At 39.6% G+C, this 24,483-nt stretch overlaps 2 non-coding genes across 2 annotated transcripts; both read right to left on the bottom strand.

Moving 5' to 3' along the window:
• Positions 1-6,557: 6,557 nt before the first annotated feature.
• LOC112781439 (small nucleolar RNA R71) lies at positions 6,558-6,661 on the bottom strand. Its single transcript, XR_003192215.1, has one exon. It is a non-coding gene; the product is annotated as a small nucleolar RNA R71 (small nucleolar RNA).
• A 17,508-nt stretch (positions 6,662-24,169) lies between these two features.
• On the bottom strand, positions 24,170-24,277 carry LOC112780207 (small nucleolar RNA R71). Its single transcript, XR_003191059.1, has one exon. It is a non-coding gene; the product is annotated as a small nucleolar RNA R71 (small nucleolar RNA).
• Positions 24,278-24,483: the final 206 nt, after the last annotated feature.

The following is a 24,483-nucleotide window of genomic DNA, read 5'->3' as shown; positions in this document are numbered from 1 at the left end:
TCAACAAATCAAGATTCACAACATTCATGAAATGGGTATAAAATGATAATTGACAAGAATTCATAAACTAACACAAGATCTAAGCAAAATTATACTAAGGAATTCAAATTGAACAATCAAAACTAGTAATTAACAAGATCCAATTCAAAATTCAACAAGGGAAAATCAAATTAAAGCTAGATCTAGAGAGGAACAAGGGTTTCTCTCTCTAGAAGAACAAAGAAGCAAAAACTAGCTAAAAATTGTGTCTTAGTATAAAATGATTGATCCCTCCCTTTCCCCCTAGCATCCTTGGGTCTTTTCCATGCAGAAACAGCTTTAAATTGGGCCTGATGAGTTTCAGAAATTGCCAGACATGATTTCCTTTAATGAGGTCACGTGCAGCTTCCCGCGCATACGCGCCGTGCGTGCGTGCGTGGCGATTGCTTTTGTGATCCACGCGTGCGCGCCTGGTGCGCGCGCGCGTCGATGGAAATTTTTTTATCCGCGCGGATGCGTCCATCCTTGCACACCACTTTTAGCTATCTTCATCCACGCGTGCGTGTGGAGTGCGCGTGGGCGCCAATGCTGAATATCCCAAAATCCTAATCTTCATGTTCCTTCCTCTTGTGCATGCTTTCTTTCTCTCTTTTAGGCCATTCCTACCCTATAATTCCTGAAATCACTCAACAAATACATCATGGCATCGAATGGCAATAGAAGAGGTTTAAAATATGGTAATTTTAAGGCAAAATAAGCATGTGTTTTCATCATGGAGCAATGTTAGGAAGGAAACACAAAACCATGCATTTCTTGTGAATAAGTTCGGAAAATATTGACAAAACCCCCTAAATTCTACACAATATAAACCACAACATTGGGATTTATCAAATCTCCCCACACTTAAACCAAGCATGTCCTCATGCTTAAAATAAAAAAAAGACCAAAGATCGTGGTAAGAAAGGGTTTATGAAATGCGAACTACCTAAGTAAATGCATGCAACTAATGTAAAATCATCTAATTACTTGGTCAAGGGTGAATCTATCCTCTAAGAACACATGTGAATATATAGGGTGAAAATAATACGTAGTTCATGAATCCTACCAAATTGAACATCACTAAGGAGTGCATATAACTTGCTAGATGAACGCTTGTGAAAGCCGGGAACAAAGAGTTGAGCATCGAACCCTCACCAGAAGAGTATCCGCTCTATTCGCTCAAGTGTATAGGGTTCGCCACTCAATCTTCTCCTAATCATGCTTTCCAAGATTTGTCTTTCATTTACCAATCAACAATTACTTAATGCATGCTTACAAGTATCATGAGGTCTTATTCATGGGTTGCAATGGGGCTAGGGTGAAGGTAAGGATGTATATGGCCAAGTGAGCTTAAAATTTGAGTCCTTGATTAACCTAGGATCCCACTAGACACATAGAACAATCTATACAACTATAATACATTACACAGCTACCCTTGAGTTTCACTTTTGCATACTCATGCATTCTTTTCAATTCACATCCCATATGCATTGTTTTTATTACTTTGTCTTGGGGTTTCTTTGTCCCCTTTTATTGCTTTGTTTGTTTTTTTTTTTGGGTCCCCTTTTTCTTGGGGATTGATGCATGGAAACTTGTCTCTCAACAATTTTCCTTCGGCAAGTATACCGAATTGTCGTCAAGTAAAAACTCACAATAGAGTGAGGTCGAATTCCACAGGGATTGATTGGTCAAGAAACTTTAATTAGAGGAATGTTCTAGTTGAACTAAGCATAATTGGATTTGAGATTTGCAGAAAATTAAATGGCGAGAAAGTAAATAGCAGAAACATAAATGCTAGAAATAAAGAGCGGAATGTAAATAACGGAAAGTAAATTGCAGAATCTTAAATGGGAAGGGGAGTTTAGCATGAAAGTAAATAGCAGAAAGTAAAGAGAATGGGTAAAATCAGAAATGGGGAATTCATTGGGCTTAGGAGATGTTGCATTCTCCGGATCAAGTTCATTTTCATCTCTTCCTCAATCAATGCATTCATTGATCTCCTTGGCAATCTTAAGTGATTGAATTCTAATTTCTTGGTAATTCAATCTCTCAAATCTTGATCAATAGCCAATTCCTTGCTCAATTGCTCATGAGAAGAGATGAAGTATGGTCACTGATTATACCACATGTATTTCCAAATCAAAGTGTTGGTAGGATTATATGTCACTATATCCATCCAAACCCCAATTTAGTCCAACATGAGAAAGCATGTCTAGCATGATCTCTTCATTCCTCTTCCAAAGTTCCGAAGAGATCCAAGTATGAATAGCTTCTTTTCCAAGATAACTACCCAATTGAATGAAGATTGAAAGCTTTCTAGTAAAATCAAGAGAAAAGATAGAAGAAGAATAATGAAAACTAATATTGATCCATCATATTTACAACAGAGCTCCCTAACCCAATGAAAGGGGTTTAGTTGTTCATAGCTCTAGGAATGAAAAACATAGATGGAGAGTACATTCTTGAGAATTAAACTAAAAGTTACAGAGAAAGTAAAATACAGAGAGTAGTTCTCAAATTTCCAACCCACTTTTCTGATTCAAAACTACCCCTATATATACTACTCTTCTGATCTTCTAGTTGGTTCTTCAAATCTTGGATATGGGCCTTTGGATCCTGAGTTTGAAGCAGTTATCCTCTTCAGTGGGCTTAGCTTTACTTACAGAGAGAAAGTATGAAGTAGGCAGGGACTTTTAGCTTAGGACGTTAGTGGGGTTAACGTTAAGTGAAAGTGTGGGTTCGCGAACGTTAGTGGCAGTCAGTTTTTTAACTAACGTTCCTAACCCAATGGTGACCCACGTTAACTTCAACGTTAGCGGCACCAACGTGACCACTAACGTTGCCTCTTGGTCCTTTGCACACGTTATTGGGACTTGCCTTTTCCAATAACGTTGAGAATCCTCCCTTCCCCCTACGTTAGAGTTCACATTAGTGTGGCTAACGTGACCTTTAACGTAGGCTTGCCAAATCTTCGAAAACGTTAGTGACACTTACCTTTGTCACTAACGTTTCAAAACGCCCCTACTTCCCACGTTAGAGCTCACGTTAACTAGGTTAATGTGGCTTCTAACGTGGTGGTGATAGCCATCTCCAATGTTAGTGACAAAGGTGAGTGTCACTAACGTTGGCTCATCATTCTTTCATCCACGTTAGCTTCCACATTAACTAAGTTAACGTGGGAGTTAACGTTGCTCATAGTGGCTCATTCCAACGTTAGTGACAAAGGTGAGTGTCACTAACATTGGCGATTCTTGCTCCCTCCACGTTAGCTTCTGATGCCAAGGCATCATAGGCTAGTTTCACTAGCATTTTTCTGTTAGTTTTAGTTGTTTTATGCATTTTCTTGAGCTTAAAGTAACCAAAAATGGTTAAATGAAGAACAAAGTAATGAACCATCCAAACAATATGATTTTGATGCAAATTCCATGAGTTTTAGTTATATTACTTAAATGCTATGAATGAAAGATTTCTCATGAAATTTTGCAAGACTTTGATGCAATTGTTTGGATGATTTCAGGGAAGAAGAGGCTAAGCAAGGAAGCAACAAAATCAATAAAGGAAGCTTGAATATCACATGTGGAGTTTAAGTTCCAGTTGAAGCCTAAACTGGAGCTTAAACGCCAAAATCATGAAGGATAAGAAATGCTGGGATTGAAGTTTAACCTCCAGTTTGACCTCAAACTGGAGGTTAAACGCCAGAATGAAAAGCCTCACTTAAGGAGCATTCCACGTTTAACCTCCAGTTTGACCTCAAACTGGAGGTTAAACGCCAGAATGAGTATGCCACCCAGGGAGGAGTTCCACGTTTAACCTCCAGTTTGACCTCAAACTGGAGGTTAAACGCCAGAACCAGGAAGAGTACCAGGGAGCCATTCCACGTTTAAGCTCCAGTTTGACTCAAACTGGAGCTTAAACGTGTTCGATAGCTTTTCCACTCCAGGGTTGCTCTCTCCATCTCCACGTTTAACCTCCAGTTTGACCTCAAACTGGAGGTTAAACGTGTTCGACACCTCCAGGGCCACCATTCTAAGCTTCCACGTTTAACCTCCAGTTTGACCTCAAACTGGAGGTTAAACGTGTTCGACCTCCAGTATGCCTCCACCCTTTTCCACGTTTAACCTCCAGTTTGACCTCAAACTGGAGGTTAAACGTGTTCGACCTCCAGGGCTGCCCTTCCTATCCCCACGTTTAAGCTTCAGTTTAACCTTAAACTGAAGCTTAAACGTGTTCGACTACATGACTCTCCAGGGCTACCTTCTTCCATTTCCACGTTTAAGCTTCAGTTTAACCTTAACTGAAGCTTAAACGTGCTTCTTCAAAAGGCCTCACTGGAAGTGTCTGGCGTTTAAGCTGCAGTTTAAGCTTAAACTACAACTTAAACGCCACTCTTGAAAAAGGTTTCTGGGCCAAAAATATTGTGATTTAAGTTAGTCTTTGAGCACAAATATTAACTTAAACTTACTTTGGTATGAAACCCAATTGAATATCATGGTTTATGGGATTGGGCCTGAAGGATTGATGAGTTTGAAATCTCAATTTATTGAGTCATGTGTCATTATTTGATTATCACTAAGTTGGCTCAATAAATGTTACAGGATTTGGATCAACAACCTCATCAAGATTATGGATCATAAACCCAAGGCAAAAGGAAGGCAAGGAGAGGCCTCAAAGCCCAAGAAGCACAACTGAAGCTCAATATAGAAAGTGTATAAATAGGATAGAAGTTAAGTTAGAGGGACTTTTTACTTCACTTTTAGCTAGTTTTCCTTTTCTTTGTAATTGAATTCAGAGCTATGATTCACTAAACCCCCTTTCATTGGGTTAGGGAGCTCTATTGTAATTCAATGAATCAATAATAGTTTATCTTCTTCTTCAATCTTTTCTCTTGAATTTTGTTAGAAAGCTTCTCGATCTAATTCCATTGAGTAGTTGTCTTGGGAAAGAAACTACTCATACTTGGAATCCTTCGGAGCCTTGGGAAAGGAATGGAGGATTCATGCTAGAGAAGCTTTCTCACAGTGGATTGGATTGGGGTTTGGATGGATATTGTGACATGTAATCCTACCAAATTGTGGTTCATGAAATTGTGTGGTATAATCAGTGATCAAGCATCATCTCTTCTTATGAACATTTAAACCAAGGGATTGGGAATTTGTTTGTTTTTAGAGAGCAGTGGTGAGCCAAGGAATTGGGATCCAATCATATAAGATTGCCAAGCAAAATTCAATGAATGCATTGGTTGAGGAAGAGATATACATGTTTTGATTCGGAGATTTCAATATCTCCTAAACCCAATGAATTCCCCATTTCTGATTTCCACTTTCTCTTTACATTCTGCAATTCAATTCTTGCAATCATCCCCATTCCCTTTTAATTTCAGCAATTTACATTCTGCTCTTTAATTCATGCAATTTAAGATTCAGCCATTTAATTTTCTTGTCATTTACTTTTCCCGCCAATTTTACATTCCGCAATTCTCATCTCAAATCTTGATTCCGCTCAACTAGAACACACTTCTAATCCGAATTGCTCACTCAACCAATCCTTGTGGGATTCGACCTCACTCTATTGTGAGTTTTTACTTGACGACGATAACCGGTGCACTTGCCGGAAGGAATTTTGCCGATCGTGCAATTTCCTAAATCGTAGCATAACACGTTTATGCGCATCAAGTTTATGGCGCCGTTGCCGGGGATTGGTTTTCGATTGACAATTCTCAAATTGGAAGCTAACTAGATTGAGCAATTTTCTCTTGCTTTGTTAATTCTGTTCTAGATACTTGTCGAATTTTAATTTCTGCACTTGGTTACATGCTTTCCTTCTTTATGCCTTTAAATTCATGCAACTAACTCACTGACTCACTAACTGTTTGAATTAATTCCTCAATTGAGCTAACCATACTCTTCCATTAACCAAGAGTATTTCACTTGTTTGTGTTTGAGCTGTGTTCTTGTATGACAGGTAGAAGAGGAGAGACATCAACTCCTCCATATACCGAACCAGAGAGGACCCTTCATAGACTTAGAAGGGAAGCAAGAGGGAAGAGAGTAGTGGGAGAAGAGGAATCTGAAGGAGAATCTGAGGACAATTTTGAGGAAGCTTTAGATCTCAACATGGATAGAGAAGTTCACAACCATGAGAGAGCTGATGGAAACAATGCCATCCCTGAGAGGAGGGTTCTTAGTTCATACATAAACCCAACCTCTGGGAATTGTGGTAGTAGCATCCAGAAACCACCCATTCAGGCCAACAATTTTGAGCTCAAGCCACAGCTAATATCACTTGTGGAAAATCATTGTTCCTTTGGAGGAAGTGCTAATGAAGACCCAAACCAACATCTCACAAAATTCCTGAGAATTTGTGACACTGTGAAGTCCAATGGAGTCCAGGAAGATGCCTATAAACTGCTTTTGTTCCCATTCTCACTTAGGGACAAAGCAACTAAGTGGCTGGAATCATTCCCAAGGGGGAGTCTAACAACATGGGATGAGGTGGAAAGCAAGTTTCTGGCACGTTTCTACCCTCCACAAAAGGTCAATAGGCTTCGATCTGAGGTTCAAACTTTTAGACAACAAGATGGTGAAACTCTCTACGAGGCATGGGAGAGATTCAAGGACTTGACAAGGAAATGCCCACCAAACATGTTCCATGATTGGGTGCAACTGCACATCTTCTATGATGGGCTCTCTTATGAATCAAGGAAGGCTGTAGACCATTCATCAGGAGGTTCATTGAACAGGAAAAAGACTGTGGAAGAAGCCATTGAAGTGATCGAGACAGTGGCTGAGAATGAGTACTACTATGCATCAGAAAGGCACAACACTAAGGGAGTCATGGAGCTGAACCAGGTTGATACAATTCTAGCCCAAAACAAGGTGTTTGCCAAGCAACTAGCAGAGCTTACCAGGCAATTAGAAACAAAGCAAGTGTCTGCAATACACACACATGATCAAGAGGAAGTAGGCATTGAAGGAGGTGAATGGGATGAGGTTAACTATGTGGGAAACCAACAAAGGCAATCATATGATCCACATTCCAACACTTACAACCCAGGCTGGAGAAACCACCCAAACTTTGGGTGGGGAAACCAACAAACCCAACCACAAAACCACAAACCTTACAACCACAACCAACATAACAATTCCACATACCAAAACTCCAACCAAAGATCATACCAAGCCACACAAAACACTTACCCCCAATCATCATATCATGGCCAAAATAATCAACATACCCAACCTAATCCGAACCAACAATTTCAAGATCAATTAAACCGGATAGAAGGAATTATGGCAACCATGAGTCAAGACATCATTGAACTGAAGAGCTTCCGGGATGATGTGAGAACTACCTTAAGAAACCATGGTGAAAAACTTAAAAGGATGGAATCTCAAGTAGGAGAGCTATCTCAACAGGCACCCAAATCAACTGCAGTGTTCCCTAGTGACACAGAAAAGAATCCTAAAGGGGAACAAAAGAGAGTAAGATGGGAAGAATGCAAAGCCATCACCATAATGAAGGAAGTCTCAGAAGAAGAAGGAATCAGGCCCTCAGAGCAGGAACCAGAAATCTTGAAGGAAGGTGTGGAAAAAGTTAAGCAAGAAGGTGGAACTGAGCAAGCCAAGGAACTGCAAAAAGGCATGATGGGAGTATACCAACCAAAAGCACCATTTCCTGAGAGGTTAGGAGGAGGTGAAAAAAGGAAAACCTATTCAAGGTTTCTAGAGACATTTAACTCTCTGCATGTCAATATTCCCTTTCTTGAGAGTCTTCATCAAATGCCCACACACATCAAGTATTTAAAGGAATTGTTAAGCAAGAAAAGAGTGTTGAAGGGAGGACAAACGGTAACAATGAACAAAGAATGCAGTGCTCTCATCAAGAAGGACACACTCTCTAAGAAAACGGACCCAGGAAGTTTTCATATCCCTTTCATCATAGGGGAAACAAAAATTGACAGAGGATTCTGTGATCTAGGAGCTAGCATAAACGTGATGCCTCTAACTCTTATGAAGAGGCTACAACTGAATGAGGTGAGATCCACTGATGTAATCATACAACTGGCTGACAAAACTCAGAAGCAAGCTGAAGGGGTAGTTGAAAATGTGCTGGTGAAAGTGGGGGATTATTATTTCCCCACAGACTTTGTCATTGTGGACATGGAGGAAAGCTACTTACACCCTATCATTCTGGGCAGACCATTTCTAGCCACTACTAGAGCGCTCATCGATGTAGAACAAGGAGAGCTAATTCTGAGAATACATGATGAACAGCTCATTTTCAAAGTCTTCAAACCTGCATCTGAGCCTGAACCAGAACCTGAAAAGCCTAAAGATGATAGTAGCCATCCGTGTTTGGAGGAAAGTAATCCAGCAGCTGAGACTCTAAAACAGTCATTGGAAGGCAAACAAGAGTTGCAAGAGTTAGAGCCACAAGAATCAGTGGAAACAGATCAGAAGGATCCTCCTGACATAAAGGTCAATAAAGAAATCCTCAAGAGAAAGGGAAGAGTGATAGGGAGATTGCCAAGAGGATGGAGAAACAAGAAAATTCCCACTGAAGGTTTTTCTCCGGGAGATAACGTGATATCAAGTCATTATCTGCCAATCCCACCTGGCCTCAAAACCATTCCTTCCCAGCTCCCTCAAGTGTTCACAATCAGGAAAGTTCTTTCTATGGAACATTTAGAGGTCATGAATGAATCAAGTGGGGACGTTTTCATAGTGAGAGGAGATGACGTCAAGCACTACAATCCACCCTAACAAGGGACAACCGTCAAGCTAGTGACGTTAAAGAAGCGCTTCATGGGAGGCAACCCATGTTTTTAGTATCCTTAATCTTTAGTGCTTTGCTTTACATCTAATAAAACATGGTTTCTTATGCATGAACTTGAATCCTCAGGACAACTATGGATTAAGTGCACTAAACCGTGCATGTAAATTACAATTGGTCTCTAAGTTTGGTGTGCCTGATGGCACTCCCAAATCTTACTCAAATTGAATTCCATCTTTCATTCAAGGTGCACAACCAAACATTAAGTTTGGTGTTCTTTTTGAACACAGTTTATGAAAAGCAAGAAGTTCCTCTGGATTTCAAAATTCATGACAAGTATACCATTCACATGTTTTAATACCTTGGTTTCAATTACTTAGGGTAGTAACTTTGTTTAGAATCAAAAAGCCAAGGTGACTATGATTTATTAGAATTATGCACACTCATTAAGGACAACCAATATGGATTTCATGTCATCAGGAGACTTAACCAAACACTAAGTTTGGTGTCCAAATAATAAGTGTGCATACATGTAGAAGTCACGGCTATAAGCTCATAAAGACAAGCATTGATTTACATGTGCAAATACTATTCATAATTCACATGGACCGAAAAATGATAGCAAATTTGTTTGTTTGTGCAGGTACAAAAGAAAAGACAAAAATGGAGGAAAAAGACAAGGGGAGGTACGTGCTTGGTCAAAAAGAAAATTCACAAATCTTTGAAACTAACACATGGGAAAAGGAAGTTCTGCAAGAAAAGAAAGCTACATGTACAACCTAATGCACCCAGAATACTTCCAAGAAAATGAAAAGCAAATCGTCCTTATCCATAATTCATATATTTACCATCAAGCCACCCTTCACAAACCACCCTAGCCGTCCATTTTTCACTCATGGGCACTATAAAGAACCACTTGGGGAACGAGTCCCACACCACCAATTCTCCTTCATACACATTTTCCTTCATCATAGCATAACCATCTCTTGCCGGAAACAACCTCACCACACCTCCAACAACACTTCTTGCTTCACCTTGTCAACTTTAGTTGTCACTTACCAAAACTAAAAAAACCAACGGCAGCTTCATCTAGCCACAAAAGAAGAAAAGACAAGCAGCCAATGGAGGAAAACAGGGAATTCGATGCATGGAGATACAGATCAGTATTCCATGAGATTCAAGCCGAATGGATGAGACCTAAAACGGTACTAGCTGAGGTTCCCTTTGACCTTGAAAAGGATGAGTTCCCAGGTGTTTGGGAAAAGATCAAAAAGAGGAAGTGGGAGCTCCTAACTAAGCCAATCACTAGAATCAACATCAACTTGGTGAAAGAGTTTTATGCAAATGCAGTAAGGGAGGATCAAACCAAGAACCCCACATACAAAAGCTATGTGAGAGGGGTGGAAGTTGACTTCAGTCCCAAAGCAATCATGAAAACTCTTGGCCTGAAAAACATACATTTCAGCCAAGCAAGTTATGAAGAAAGGATGATAGGAGAACCTGACTATACAAATATTGCTGAAGACCTTTGTGCCATCAGAGCTGAATGGGTGAGAAAAACAAGAGGGGCTCCAAGAGTCTTGAGAAGGGGAGACCTAACACCTGAAGCTAAAGGGTGGTATGCAATAGTTAGGAGATCCATCCTACCCACTGCAAACTCTTCAGAAATAGTCCCTAAAAGAGCCATCTTGCTACATTGCATTATGGTTGGAGGGGAGATCAAAGTTCATAAACTCATTGCTGAACAGATACAAGAGTTTAGTGAGAAAAGTGACCCTGAATCCTGGCTTCACTTCCCTAGCACTATCATTAGACTATGCATCGATGCCCAAGTACCACTTGAGGATGAAAGACCTAATTGGCTATATCCTGGACTGGTCATAACTGCACACAGAATGACTCTTGGCCCAACTCCTCCAAGACATACAAGAAGAAGAAATGAAGAAGGGCAACAAGTGGAAGCCGAGCAAGAAGCAGAACAAGAAAGACAGGAAGGAGAAGATAGAGAAGAAGAGCAAGAAGAGCAAGCAACTCCTGAAAGAAGACAACGAATTCCCAGAGACCCCATGGATATGAGCAGAATGCAGGAAATCATGGAAGGAATGTCTCAACAATACATGAGGTCTCAGGAGAGACAAGAGGACTTTCATCTAAAAATGATGGATATGCAAAGGAACTTTGAATCAAGATTCTTCGATCTGCAAAGGGAACAAAATTTACACTTACAGGAATCCTTCAGCCACATATGCCAACACCAAGATGCCAATGTCTTGGCAATCAAGGAAGCCACCACTTTACAGAATGCAAGATACTCAGTCCAAGCTGACTACAACATCAGTTCGCAAATCAAGCTTAACTACATAGGGGAACATCTACACAAGATGGACCCAGCATTCCCAGCTTATGATGAGTATTTCAAAGGGAGGAAAGAAGGAGAAATAAACAAGGCAATGATCCTTGAAAAAGGAGTGGAAGAAACGATGAAAAAGGCTGGATTCTGGAAAAAGCTCATAAGAAAAGACAAAGGAAGCACAAGTGGTCAAAAAGAGGCAGGAAGCAAGAAGAAGCAGGATCCCAAGAATTAAGAAGAACCAAGCAATAAATAAGAGGTGGTCTCGTTCCTTAATAATCAAATGATAATTGGTGAATTGTCTTTATGAACGTGTTTTCATCATAAGTCATTTAGGTGTTATGTGGAGTTTTTTTTTTTTTTTTTTTTTTTTTATGAGTTGTTTAGTATGTCTGTGTGTTAATTGCTTTGAATAAAGTGAATGCCTAGATGTTTGGATATAACTTCACCTTCTTAAACAAGTGCGTGCCATGCTTGTTCTGTTTCCAAAAATAAAAGAAAAGTTTGAACAAAAGTAACTTGGCTAAATTAGTGACAAATCAAGTAGAATTAAGTGGTGGTATGCATGCTTGATTGTGTAGTCAGATCACTAAAATTAGAGTGTAGAATTATCATTTTTTATGTAGAGAGTAAAAATTGTCTATGGATCTTGATGAATAAATGTCTTTGGCCATGAAAAAGAAAGAAAAAGAAAAAGAAAAAGCCACAGAAAAAGGCAACCAAAAAGCAAGAAAATTGAGAAAACAAGCTAGGTACCAATGGTTTGAACTTCTGAGACAAATGCCTGTGGTGTTTATGTATTAAGGATATGCTTGGATGAATAGGTTCTGAGGAGTGTTTCAACACTTGGTAACTTGGGTTAACTAACCCGGGATTATCAACCAAAAGTCCATTATCAAGAGCAACCTAAATACAAAACATTTAGTCACACAAAGAGGTGCTGGGCACCAATGTCTCAAGAAGAAATGTGAACTAAAATGCCTAAAGTGGATATGTGTAGTGCACTGATAAGAAAAAGAAAATGCCAAAGGCTTGTGCAACACATGACACTAAGCAAACAAGGAGCAAAAGAAGCTCTAAGAAAAAGAAAAGAAAAACAAAGAAGAGAAAAGTGCCAAAGACATAAGAATAACAAGAGGCCATAGCAATTTTTGATGGATGAAATGAAAAAGTGATAATCCTACCTGATAAGTATGAAAAAGTGATGCTGCAACTTTCTGCATAAAACCCTTCTGATGAACTTCAAATGCTTGCTAATATAGCCAATGTAATTGCTTTCTGTTCCATACTTTCTTCTCAAATAACTCAGGACTTGCTTAGGGACAAGCAAGTATTAAGTTTGGTGTTGTGATGCCAAGGCATCATAGGCTAGTTTCACTAGCATTTTTCTGTTAGTTTTAGTTGTTTTATGCATTTTCTTGAGCTTAAAGTAACCAAAAATGGTTAAATGAAGAACAAAGTAATGAACCATCCAAACAATATGATTTTGATGCAAATTCCATGAGTTTTAGTTATATTACTTAAATGCTATGAATGAAAGATTTCTCATGAAATTTTGCAAGACTTTGATGCAATTGTTTGGATGATTTCAGGGAAGAAGAGGCTAAGCAAGGAAGCAACAAAATCAATAAAGGAAGCTTGAATATCACATGTGGAGTTTAAGTTCCAGTTGAAGCCTAAACTGGAGCTTAAACGCCAAAATCATGAAGGATAAGAAATGCTGGGATTGAAGTTTAACCTCCAGTTTGACCTCAAACTGGAGGTTAAATGCCAGAATGAAAAGCCTCACTTAAGGAGCATTCCACGTTTAACCTCCAGTTTGACCTCAAACTGGAGGTTAAACGCCAGAATGAGTATGCCACCCAGGGAGGAGTTCCACGTTTAACCTCCAGTTTGACCTCAAACTGGAGGTTAAACGCCAGAACCAGGAAGAGTACCAGGGAGCCATTCCACGTTTAAGCTCCAGTTTGACTCAAACTGGAGCTTAAACGTGTTCGATAGCTTTTCCACTCCAGGGTTGCTCTCTCCATCTCCACGTTTAACCTCCAGTTTGACCTCAAACTGGAGGTTAAACGTGTTCGACACCTCCAGGGCCACCATTTTAAGCTTCCACGTTTAACCTCCAGTTTGACCTCAAACTGGAGGTTAAACGTGTTCGACCTCCAGTATGCCTCCACCCTTTTCCACGTTTAACCTCCAGTTTGACCTCAAACTGGAGGTTAAACGTGTTCGACCTCCAGGGCTGCCCTTCCTATCCCCACGTTTAAGCTTCAGTTTAACCTTAAACTGAAGCTTAAACGTGTTCGACTACATGACTCTCCAGGGCTACCTTCTTCCATTTCCACGTTTAAGCTTCAGTTTAACCTTAACTGAAGCTTAAACGTGCTTCTTCAAAAGGCCTCACTGGAAGTGTCTGGCGTTTAAGCTGCAGTTTAAGCTTAAACTACAACTTAAACGCCACTCTTGAAAAAGGTTTCTGGGCCAAAAATATTGTGATTTAAGTTAGTCTTTGAGCACAAATATTAACTTAAACTTACTTTGGTATGAAACCCAATTGAATATCATGGTTTATGGGATTGGGCCTGAAGGATTGATGAGTTTGAAATCTCAATTTATTGAGTCATGTGTCATTATTTGATTATCACTAAGTTGGCTCAATAAATGTTACAGGATTTGGATCAACAACCTCATCAAGATTATGGATCATAAACCCAAGGCAAAAGGAAGGCAAGGAGAGGCCTCAAAGCCCAAGAAGCACAACTGAAGCTCAATATAGAAAGTGTATAAATAGGATAGAAGTTAAGTTAGAGGGACTTTTTACTTCACTTTTAGCTAGTTTTCCTTTTCTTTGTAATTGAATTCAGAGCTATGATTCACTAAACCCCCTTTCATTGGGTTAGGGAGCTCTATTGTAATTCAATGAATCAATAATAGTTTATCTTCTTCTTCAATCTTTTCTCTTGAATTTTGTTAGAAAGCTTCTCGATCTAATTCCATTGAGTAGTTGTCTTGGGAAAGAAACTACTCATACTTGGAATCCTTCGGAGCCTTGGGAAAGGAATGGAGGATTCATGCTAGAGAAGCTTTCTCACAGTGGATTGGATTGGGGTTTGGATGGATATTGTGACATGTAATCCTACCAAATTGTGGTTCATGAAATTGTGTGGTATAATCAGTGATCAAGCATCATCTCTTCTTATGAACATTTAAACCAAGGGATTGGGAATTTGTTTGTTTTTAGAGAGCATTGGTGAGCCAAGGAATTGGGATCCAATCATATAAGATTGCCAAGCAAAATTCAATGAATGCATTGGTTGAGGAAGAGATATACATGTTTTGATTCGGAGATTTCAATATCTCCTAAACCCAATGAATTCCCCATTTCTGATTTCCACTTTCTCTTTACATTCTGCAATTCAATTCTTGCAATCATCCCCATTCCCTTTTAATTTCAGCAATTTACATTCTGCTCTTTAATTCATGCAATTTAAGATTCAGCCATTTAATTTTCTTGTCATTTACTTTTCCCGCCAATTTTACATTCCGCAATTCTCATCTCAAATCTTGATTCCGCTCAACTAGAACACACTTCTAATCCGAATTGCTCACTCAACCAATCCTTGTGGGATTTGACCTCACTCTATTGTGAGTTTTTACTTGACGACGATAACCGGTGCACTTGCCGGAAGGAATTTTGCCGATCGTGCAATTTCCTAAATCGTAGCATAACACGTTTATGCGCATCAGATTCCACGTTAACTAAGTTAACGTGGCAACTAATGTGGCTCAAATTGGCTTAGTCCAACGTCAGTGACAAAGGTGAGTGTCACTAACGTTGGCCATTCTTTTGCTTCCCCACGTTAGAGTCCATGTTAACTAAGTTAACGTGGCTCTTAACGTGGCCAATATGAGCTTGGTCCAACGTTAGTGACAAAGGTGAGTGTCACTAACGTTGGTTTCATTTCCTTCTTCCACGTTAGAGTTCACGTTAACTTAGTTAACGTGACTCTCAACGTGGGCTATGATGGCTTCGAGGACATTATTGGCGATTACTTTTCTCATTAACGTTGCAAGCTAGCTCCCATTCCACGTTAGAGGTCACGTTAGTTAGACTAACGTGGCTGCTAACGTGGTTCTTCCTTGCTTCCTTTGTTCTGAAATCAAGCAATAAAGTGCATTAAAGTTCTAGTCCAAGTTATGAGATATGCATCATCCAATTTGTCATTCAATTTATGCATAATTCTCATGAATTCATATAAAAATCACAATGTTTGCTTGAATCAAGATGTAAGTGAAATTCTACCCAAAACTTGCTTATTTCCTAAGAAAGTGCATGAAACTACCCTAAAACCACAAAGAAAAGGTCAGTGAAACTGGCGAAAATTCTCTGGCATCACAACACCAAACTTAAAGCTTGCTTGTCCCTAAGCAAGTACTGGAACAAGAGAATGATGAATGAAATGCTAAGAGATATGAGTCATTATTGTGGAAATCATGTCCTTGGTTTTATGGTGGTTTCATGTATAGCAACTTAGGTTCATTCCTTCACTGGCTTTCAGACCTTTATCATGTCTTGAATACTCACTTGATTGCACCCTATGAGACTCTTATTCCTTGATCCTTTTATTGTTTTCAGGGTTTGATTGTGCTCTTAGGCTAAGTGCTCTGTGAGGGGGCGACTCTTTAAGATAAGCTTTCAGCCAGCACTCCCGAACCAGTTGGTTCAAGGTGCTAGGTGTTGAGACACCCCTAAGGACTTACTCCCTCAAGTCTCTTTCCCCCATACATACACACCACAGGCACATGGTTTGTTTATTTTCTTTCTTGAGACCTTGGTGTCCAGCACCTCTTTGGGTTACTAAGTATTCTATAGCAAGGGTTACTCTTGATAGTGGACTTTCAGCTGATAATCCCGGGTTAGTTAACCCAAGTTACCAAGTGATAAGGCACCCCTGAGAGCTTATTCATCCAAGTAAATCCCTTACACAGGAGCACCACAAACACATGCCTCAAGATTCAAACCCTTGGTGCCTAGCCTTATTTCTTACTCTTTTCCTTTTATTTCTCAACTTTCATTTTCTCTTTCCCTTTTTCTTATTAGGATCTTGTTATTTAGCTAGTCTCATGGGGTGTGTTTCAAGCATATGATTCCGGATAGATAGTTGCCTTCCCACCTTATTGGTGAACCAACTTAGCTAATCTCTTACCATATCACAAACTTAGGAACTTACTCCATAATATGAACTCTACTCTGGCCTTTCATAACATCTCTTTTTATTTGATTCAAAAGGAGACAAGCAACACAATAAGCAAGATGGAATTGAAAATAGGCAATTTGACTAGTAATCATAGACCTAAGCAAGGAGAATACTAAAAACAGAATTAAAAATTCTAAACTACCATGGAAGCATGTTCTATTTCATACATGATTTTCCTTATTTAAAACTTGAAAAAGATGGGACAATGAGGGAACTCCACCACCTTTTACTCATGGGGTTGCTCCTGCTCTCCTTCTTGTTTGTCCTCTTTGTGTTTTTCTTGAGTGCTTGAACTCCCACTTCCTTTGCTCTTTCCAATCAATTTCTTCCAGAAGCCAGCGTCTTCCATCTTCTTCTTCAGTGTTTCCTTCTGCTGTTTCACCTTCCCTTCCTCTTGTTCTGTTAGCTCATTTTGGACTTCATCATACCTGGGGATTGCAGAGTTCAGATTATGCATATGACTAGACATATAGTTCAATTTGGCTTGAGTGTTTGTGTAGAACTCCTCCCTATCTAGTTGCCGTCCTTCATTCAGTACGCTGAACTCATTGAATGCCTTTGCCTGAGCTAGCTATCATTGATTGAGTTCTTGAAGGCGCTTGTCTTGTCGCTCTTGTCTTTCAGTCACTTGATTTATGGCTTGAGTAAGCTGGGAATAGTGGTCCATTTGCTGTTTTTGCCATTCTCCTTGTTGATTCATCCAATTAGAAAGGAGCTCTTCTTGACGATCCATCCTTTGAGCTTGAATGTGCAGTTGTTGTTCTTGTCCCTCCATATAACTCCATGCTAGCTCCTCAATGGCTCCGTGAATGTGATTCAGGTTTATGTTGGTTGGGTCATAATATTCTCTTTGTTGGTGTTCTTCCTGATGAGACTCTTCTTGGTGAGGTCTTTCTTTTGGCTTTCGCTTCCCTATTTGAGGTCTTCTTTGTTGTTACGCAGGTGTCGTATAAGTCAGACGCTGGAGCGTAATTAGCCTCCCAGGGTTCGCCCAATCTGGATTGCTATCCTCGAAGATTACCTTGGCCTTCATACACAGTCTGAGGATGGTGCTGGGGTACCAAAGCCTGGCACCCGAATCAATCTTCTCAGCTGACTCTTGAATCTCCTCAGCTATAAGTTCATGAACATTGATTTCTCCACCCTGTACTAAGCAATGTACCATGGTAGCTCGAGTAACGTTGACCTCAGAATTATTTGCAGCTGGGAGGATAGACCTCCTCACGAGTTCAAACCATCCATTGGCTTCCGGGCTGAGGTCTCCTCTCTTGATGAACCGGGGTCTCCTATCCGCATACCTTTCCCAGTCAGCTCCTATAACACATATGTCAGTCACAATTTCTTCGAGTTCATCATTGTCAGGGCTCTTACTTATTCTTGCATGATAACTAGGCTCATCAAAATGTAGTGATTTCAGCTAAAGAGTTCTTGTTATAGCATTGGGGCTGAAATCCACCTCTCTCCCTCTTACGTAACTTTTGAAGGTGGGGGCCTTGGTTTTGTCTTCTCTGACCACATTTGCATAGAACTCTTTGATGAGGTTTGCATTTATCTTCCCCTCTGGGTTCGTAAGCCTTTGCCAACCCCTTTGTTTAATCTTCTCTCGAATCTGTGGGCACTCATCCTCATCAATTTGGAATGTTAACTCAGGCAGTATCTTCTTGAGCTTTATCCGTTCAAATTCGAGTTCATGGAATGCAGTTTTGAATCTCCTTTCATCGAAAGGAATACTCTCCACCGGTTCCTTCCTCTTTTGCCTCTTGGAGCTTGATGATGCCATGAGTAGGAGTTGATATATGAAGGAGGTGGAAGGTATGGTTAGATGAGGAATTCGGTTGGTTAGGATAGGGTGTAGTGAAAAGAATGCCGAAGGTGTGTAGTATGAGGAATGGGAATTGGAATGTGAAGGGAAGTACGGACTAGGACTCACTTATATAGGAAAGTGATGAGTGAATGAAAGGTGTGGATTGATGGGGTGGTTGTGTGATGGACGGATGGGGTTTGGCATGGGTGAGCAGAAGGATCACCAACTTTATGATGGGGTTGGCTCAGTTTCCAAGCTTGTTCTTCTTCCAATGTTGCATGGCAACCATTCCCAATGCAATCCCCTTGAAGACACGTGTGTAGTATCTTCCTTTTGTGTTATCTGAACCCTTCAATTGCCCCATCAATGCTCCTACAAAATAAAAGAAATGTGATTAAAAACACACTTGTAGAAAGTGGCGGCAAAATTAAAAGGCTAACTACTTTTTAAAGTTTTTGTTTTTAACTAACTAAGTGCTATTCATGAGTGCAAACCAACTGACTAACTCAACATCCATGTATGCAACATTGGCAACACCAAACTTAGTTTGGTGCCATGTGGTGTAAAAGATTTGTTCAAGGCCTCTAAGAGTGACATGATGTGGGTTACATTTATGTTCTCTTAGTGTGCCTTGGACACCAAACTTGTTCCTCACTATATATTGCACACAAGGATTCATTCAAATGCATATCAAGTTGATTTGAAATTCATGAACCTTGTATTATTAACTATTTTTAAAAGCATATAAAACATAGGTTGCCTCCCATGAAGCGCTTCTTTAGCGTCACTAGCTTGACGTTCTGCCTTTATCAGGGTGGTTGGTAATGCTTCAAGTCCTCCCCCCTTGCAGTAAATCTATTTCCATTGGCTTCATCAAGGATCTCCACATGTTCTAAGGAGAGAACTCTGTTGATGGTAAAAACTTTAGGTAGCTGAGATGGGATGGTGGGGAGATCGGGGGGAATAGCTGGGAAGTAAGCTGAGATTACTTTATCCCCTGGAGAGAAGTCCTCTGTAGGGATCTTCTTGTTCCTCCACCTCCTTGGTACCTTCTTCTTTGTTCCTTTTGATGTTGCCTTGCTCTTTGTGACCTCCTCTTCCAAGGAGATTTTGTTGCTGGTCTCGTATAACTCTGGTGGTTTAGGTTCCTCCTGATTTTCCTTGAGCTGTGACAGCTGCTGATTGCCTTGTTCATCAACCAAGGGTATTCCCAGATGTGCTGGTTGTGCTTCAGTGCTTGTTTCTTCCTTCAGTATCTCACTGTGATCTTTGCTTGGTGCTTGGTTCTCTTGATCTGTTTCTTGTGAGGGTTTGAAAACATTGAGTGTGAGTTGTTCATCATGGATCCTCAAAATTAGCTCTCCTCGCTCCACATCTATAAGTGCTCTGGCTGTGGCTAGGAATGGTCTCCCCAATATGATTGGATGGAGATGACTTTCCTCCATTTCCAATATGACAAAATCTGTGGGAAGGAAGTAGTTTCCAACCTTTACCAGCACATTTTCAACCACTCCTACTGCTTGTTTTTTACTCTTGTCAGCCAGCCTGATGACTACATCTGTGGGCATTATCTCATTGATCTGCAGGCTCTTCATAAGGGATAACGGCATTAAGTTGATGCTTGCTCCCAAATCGCAAAGTCCTTTATCAAACATGGTTTCTCCTATGGCACAGGGGATGTGAAAACTCCCTGGGTCCTTCCTTTTTGTAGGGAACTCGGGTTGAGTGAGGGCACTGCACTCCTTATTCATCACTATTGTTTGTCCTCTCTTGAGTGAGCTTTTCCTGGTCAGCAGCTCCTTTATATACTTAATGTATGAGGGCATTTGTTGGAGGGCCTTGATGAATGGTATGTTTACATGGAGAGATGCAAATATGTCAAGAAACCTTGAGTATATTCTCTTCTCTACACCACCATTGAGTAATTGGGGAAAAGGTGCATAGAGTCTTATCAGCTCCTTTTGTGAAATTTTGGGTGCTTGGTGCTCCTGTTCCTGTTTCTCTGCTGATGTATCTCCATGTTGTTCTAATAGTTTGTTCGGTTCGTCCTCGGTCTCTTTATCACTTATAGTGACCATCTTGCAATCTTCCCATCTTACTTTCTTTGCTTCACCTCTCGGGTTTTTCTCTGTATCACTTGGGAAGCTGTCTGTAGATTTGGGAATCTGCTCGGAGAGGTATTAATGAGCGGATAATTTATACACTCTTTGGCATTGTTTTTAGTATGTTTTTAGTATATTTTAGTTAGTTTTTATTATGTTTTTATTAGTTTTTAAATAAAAATCACTCTTCTGGACTTTACTATGAGTTTGTGTGTTTTTCTGTGATTTCAGGTATTTTTCGGCTGAAATTGAGGGACCTGAGCAAAAATCTGATTCAGAGGCTGAAAAAGGACTGCAGATGCTGTTGGATTCTGACCTCCCTGCACTCAAAGTAGATTTTCTAGAGCTACAGAAGCTCAATTGGCGTGCTCTCAATTGCGTTAGAAAGTAGACATCCTGGGCTTTCCAGCAATATATAATAGTCTATACTTTGCCCGAGATTTGATGGCCCAAACAGGCGTTCCAAGTTAGCTCAAGAATTCTGGCGTTTAACTCCAAAACTGGCACAAAAGCTGGAGTTAAACGCCCAAACTGGCACAAAAACTGGCGTTTAACTCCAAGAAAAGTCTCTACACGAAAATGCTTCAATGCTCAGCCCTAGCACACACCAAGTGAGCCCGGAAGAAGATTTCTGCATTAATTACTGATTTCTGTAAACCCTAGGCTACTAGTTTCTCTATAAATAGGACCTTTTGCTATTGTATTTTCACACTATCAATCTTGGGACGTTTAGTCCTTAGACCTTTGAGGCTGGCCATTCCGCCATGCTTACACTATTTGTTCTTATGTATTTTCAACGGTGGAGTTTCTACACACCATAGATTAAGGTGTGGAGCTCTGCTGTTCTTCATGAATTAATACAAAGTACTATTGTTTTTCTATTCAACTCAAGTCTATTTCTTCTCCAAGATATTCATTCGTTCTTCAACTTAATGAATGTGATGATCCGTGACACTCATCATCATTCTCACCTATGAACATGTGCCTGACAACCACCTCTGTTCTACTAGCAATGGCTTGAATGCGTATCTCTTGGGTTTCTAATCTAAGATTGGAACCTTTGTGGTATAGGCTAGAATTAATGGCGGCCATTCCTGAGATCCGGAAAGTCTAAACCTTGTCTGTGGTATTCCGAGCAGGATCTGGGAAGGGATGACTGTGACGAGCTTCAAACTCGCGATTGTGGGGCGTGTGACAGACGCAAAAGGATCAGTGGATCCTATTCCGACATGATCGAGAACCAACAGCTGATTAGCCGATGTTGTGACAGAGCATCAGGACCATTTTCACTGAGAGGATGGGATATAGCCATTGACAACGGCGATGCCCAACATAAAGCTTGTCATGGAAAGGAGTATGAATGATTGGAAGAAGGCAATAGGAAAGCAGAGGTTCAAGGGGAACAAAGCATCTTCATACGCTTATCTGAAATCCACCAATGAATTATATAAGTATCTCTATCTTTATTTTATGTTTTATTCATCTTTTAATTATCAATCCTCCATAACCATTTGAATACGCCTGACTGAGATTTACAAGATGACCATAGCTTGCTTCAAGCCGACAATCTCCGTGGGATCGACCCTTACTCACGTAAGGTTTATTACTTGGACGACGCAGTGCACTTGCTGGTTAGTTGTGCGGAATTGTGACAAAGTGAGATTCACGTTTGAGAGCTCCAAGTCCTTTGGCGCCATTGTTGATGATCACAATTTCGTGCACCAAGTTTTTGGCGCCGTTGCTGGGGATTGTTCGAGTTTGGACAACTGACAGTTCATATTGTTGCTTAGATTAGGTATCTTTTCTTCAGAATTTTTAAGAATGAATTCTAGAGTTTCAAGGTGATGTTCTTATCATCACAAAAGCTGATTGATTCTCATCAATTTAGCTATTGAATGTAATGTCCTGCTGAAGCTTGGCCAAACATGTATAATCCTTTTTAGACTGAAGCTTTAGACTAACATTGCATGATTCCTGGAATTCTCATTAAAAGTTTTGATTCTCTTTATTTTCTTTTCCATATAAGTTTCAAAAATCACAAAAAAATTTATAAAACCATAAAAATCAAAAATATTTTATGTTTCTTGTTTGAGTCTATTGTCTAATTTTAAGTTTGGTGTCACTTGCATTCTTCTTGCATTTTTCGAAAACAAGCAATATGTTCTTCATTGATCTTCAAGTTCTTCTTGATGATTTCATTGCTCTGATCTTTAAATTCTCTTGTTTTGTGAGTTTTGTTGTTTCTCATATGCATTCTCATATGCATTCTCAATTTGTTAGTGTCTCTTATATGAAAATTTTTAAGTTTGGTGTCCTGCATGCATTGTTTGATTTGAGTTTCCTAAGACTAGTTGTATTTTGATTGTTTCTCATCATTAAAAATTCAAAAATATTTTTTTAGACAATGTCTTTTCAAGTCAATAATACAGAGAATTGAAGATTCAGAACATTCAGCAGAGGAATCAAACAGAAAAGCTGGACGTTCAAAACGCCCAGTGAAGAAGGAAAACTGGCGTTTAAATGCCAGCCAGGGTACCTGGCTGGGCGTTTAACGCCCAAAAAGGTAGAGATTTGGGCGTTAAACGCCAGAATGGGCACCATTCTGGGCATTTAACGCTAGGATGACACTAGAGGGAAGATTTTGTTTTTAATTCACATTTTTTTCAAGTTTTCATAATTTTTCAAAATCAAATCTTTTTCAAATCATATATTTTCAATCATATCTCTTTCAAAATCAATTTCTTTCCATTTTATATTTATTTTTACTATTTTCAAAAATCCTTGCTTCAATTAAAGATCCACTTCAAAATTTTCAAGTTGTTACTTGCCTATTAAGAACGGATCAAACTTTAAATTTTAAAATCATATCTTTTAATTTCTTGATAGTCAAGTAATCAACTTTAATTTTAAAAATTTTCTTTTTCTGAATTGATTTTCAATCATATCTTTTCAAACATATCTTTTCAATCACATCTTTTTCAAAATTAATTTTTTCAATCATATCTTTTTCTAATTTCAAAATCTTTTTCAAAAATCACTTTATTTCTTTCCCAAACTTAGTTTTCGAAAATCTCAATCAAATTTTCAAATTTCTTTTTAAAATCTTCTAATTAATTTTCAAAAATTCTTCCCCTCTTCTCACATCCTTCTATTTAAGGGACTGAGACTCCTCCTCAAGGTACAATTCGAACTCCCTCCTTCTTTATATGTTTGAATTCTCCTCCATCTACCACCTCCTTCTATTCTTCTTTTCCTCTGGCACCTCAAGGAATCTCTATACTGTGACATAGAGGACTCCCTACTTTCTTGTTCTCTTCTCTTTCATATAAGCAGGAACAAAGATAAAGGCATACTTGTTCAAGCTGATCCTGAACCTGAAAGGACCTTGAAGATAAAGCTAAGAGAAGCTAAAGAACAATTCTCTTTAGAGGGCCTAACAGAGCTCTTCAAAGAAGAAGAAACCATAGCAGCCGAAAACAACAATGCCAACACTGCAAGGAAGGTGCTTGGTGACTTTACTGTACCTACTCCTGATTTCTGTGGGAGAAGCATCTCAATCTCTGCCATTGGAGCAAACAACTTTAAGCTTAAGCCTCAATTAGTTTCTCTAATGCAACAGAATTACAAGTTTCATGGACTTCCATTGGAAGATCCTCATCAGTTTTTAGCTGAGTTCTTACAAATCTGTGACACTGTCAAGACCAATGGGGTTGACCCTGAAGTCTACAGACTTATGCTCTTTCCTTTTGCTTTAAGAGACAGAGCTAGAACATGGTTGGATTCACAACCTAAGGAAAGCCTGAACTCTTGGGAAAAGCTAGTCAATGCCTTCTTGGCAAAGTTCTTTCCACCTCAAAAATTGAGTAAGCTTAGAGTGGAAGTCCAAACCTTTAGACAGAAGGATGGTGAGTCCCTCTATGAAGCTTGGGAGAGATATAAGCAATTGATCAGAAGGTGCCCTTCTGACATGCTTTCTGAATGGAGCATCATAGGAATTTTCTATGATGGTCTGTTTGAACTATCCAAGATGTCATTGGATAGCTCTGCTGGAGGATCTCTTCATCTGAAGAAGACGCCTGCAGAAGCTCAGGAACTCATTGAAATGGTTGCAAATAACCAATTCATGTACATCTCTGAAAGGAATCCTATGAATAATGGGTCAACTCAGAAGAAATGAGT

The sequence above is a fragment of the Arachis hypogaea genome, chromosome 19, assembly GCF_003086295.3.
Source record: "Arachis hypogaea cultivar Tifrunner chromosome 19, arahy.Tifrunner.gnm2.J5K5, whole genome shotgun sequence".
In the NCBI taxonomy this organism is placed as follows: Eukaryota; Viridiplantae; Streptophyta; class Magnoliopsida; order Fabales; family Fabaceae; genus Arachis; species Arachis hypogaea.
This window is presented reverse-complemented; position numbering and strand designations above follow the sequence as displayed.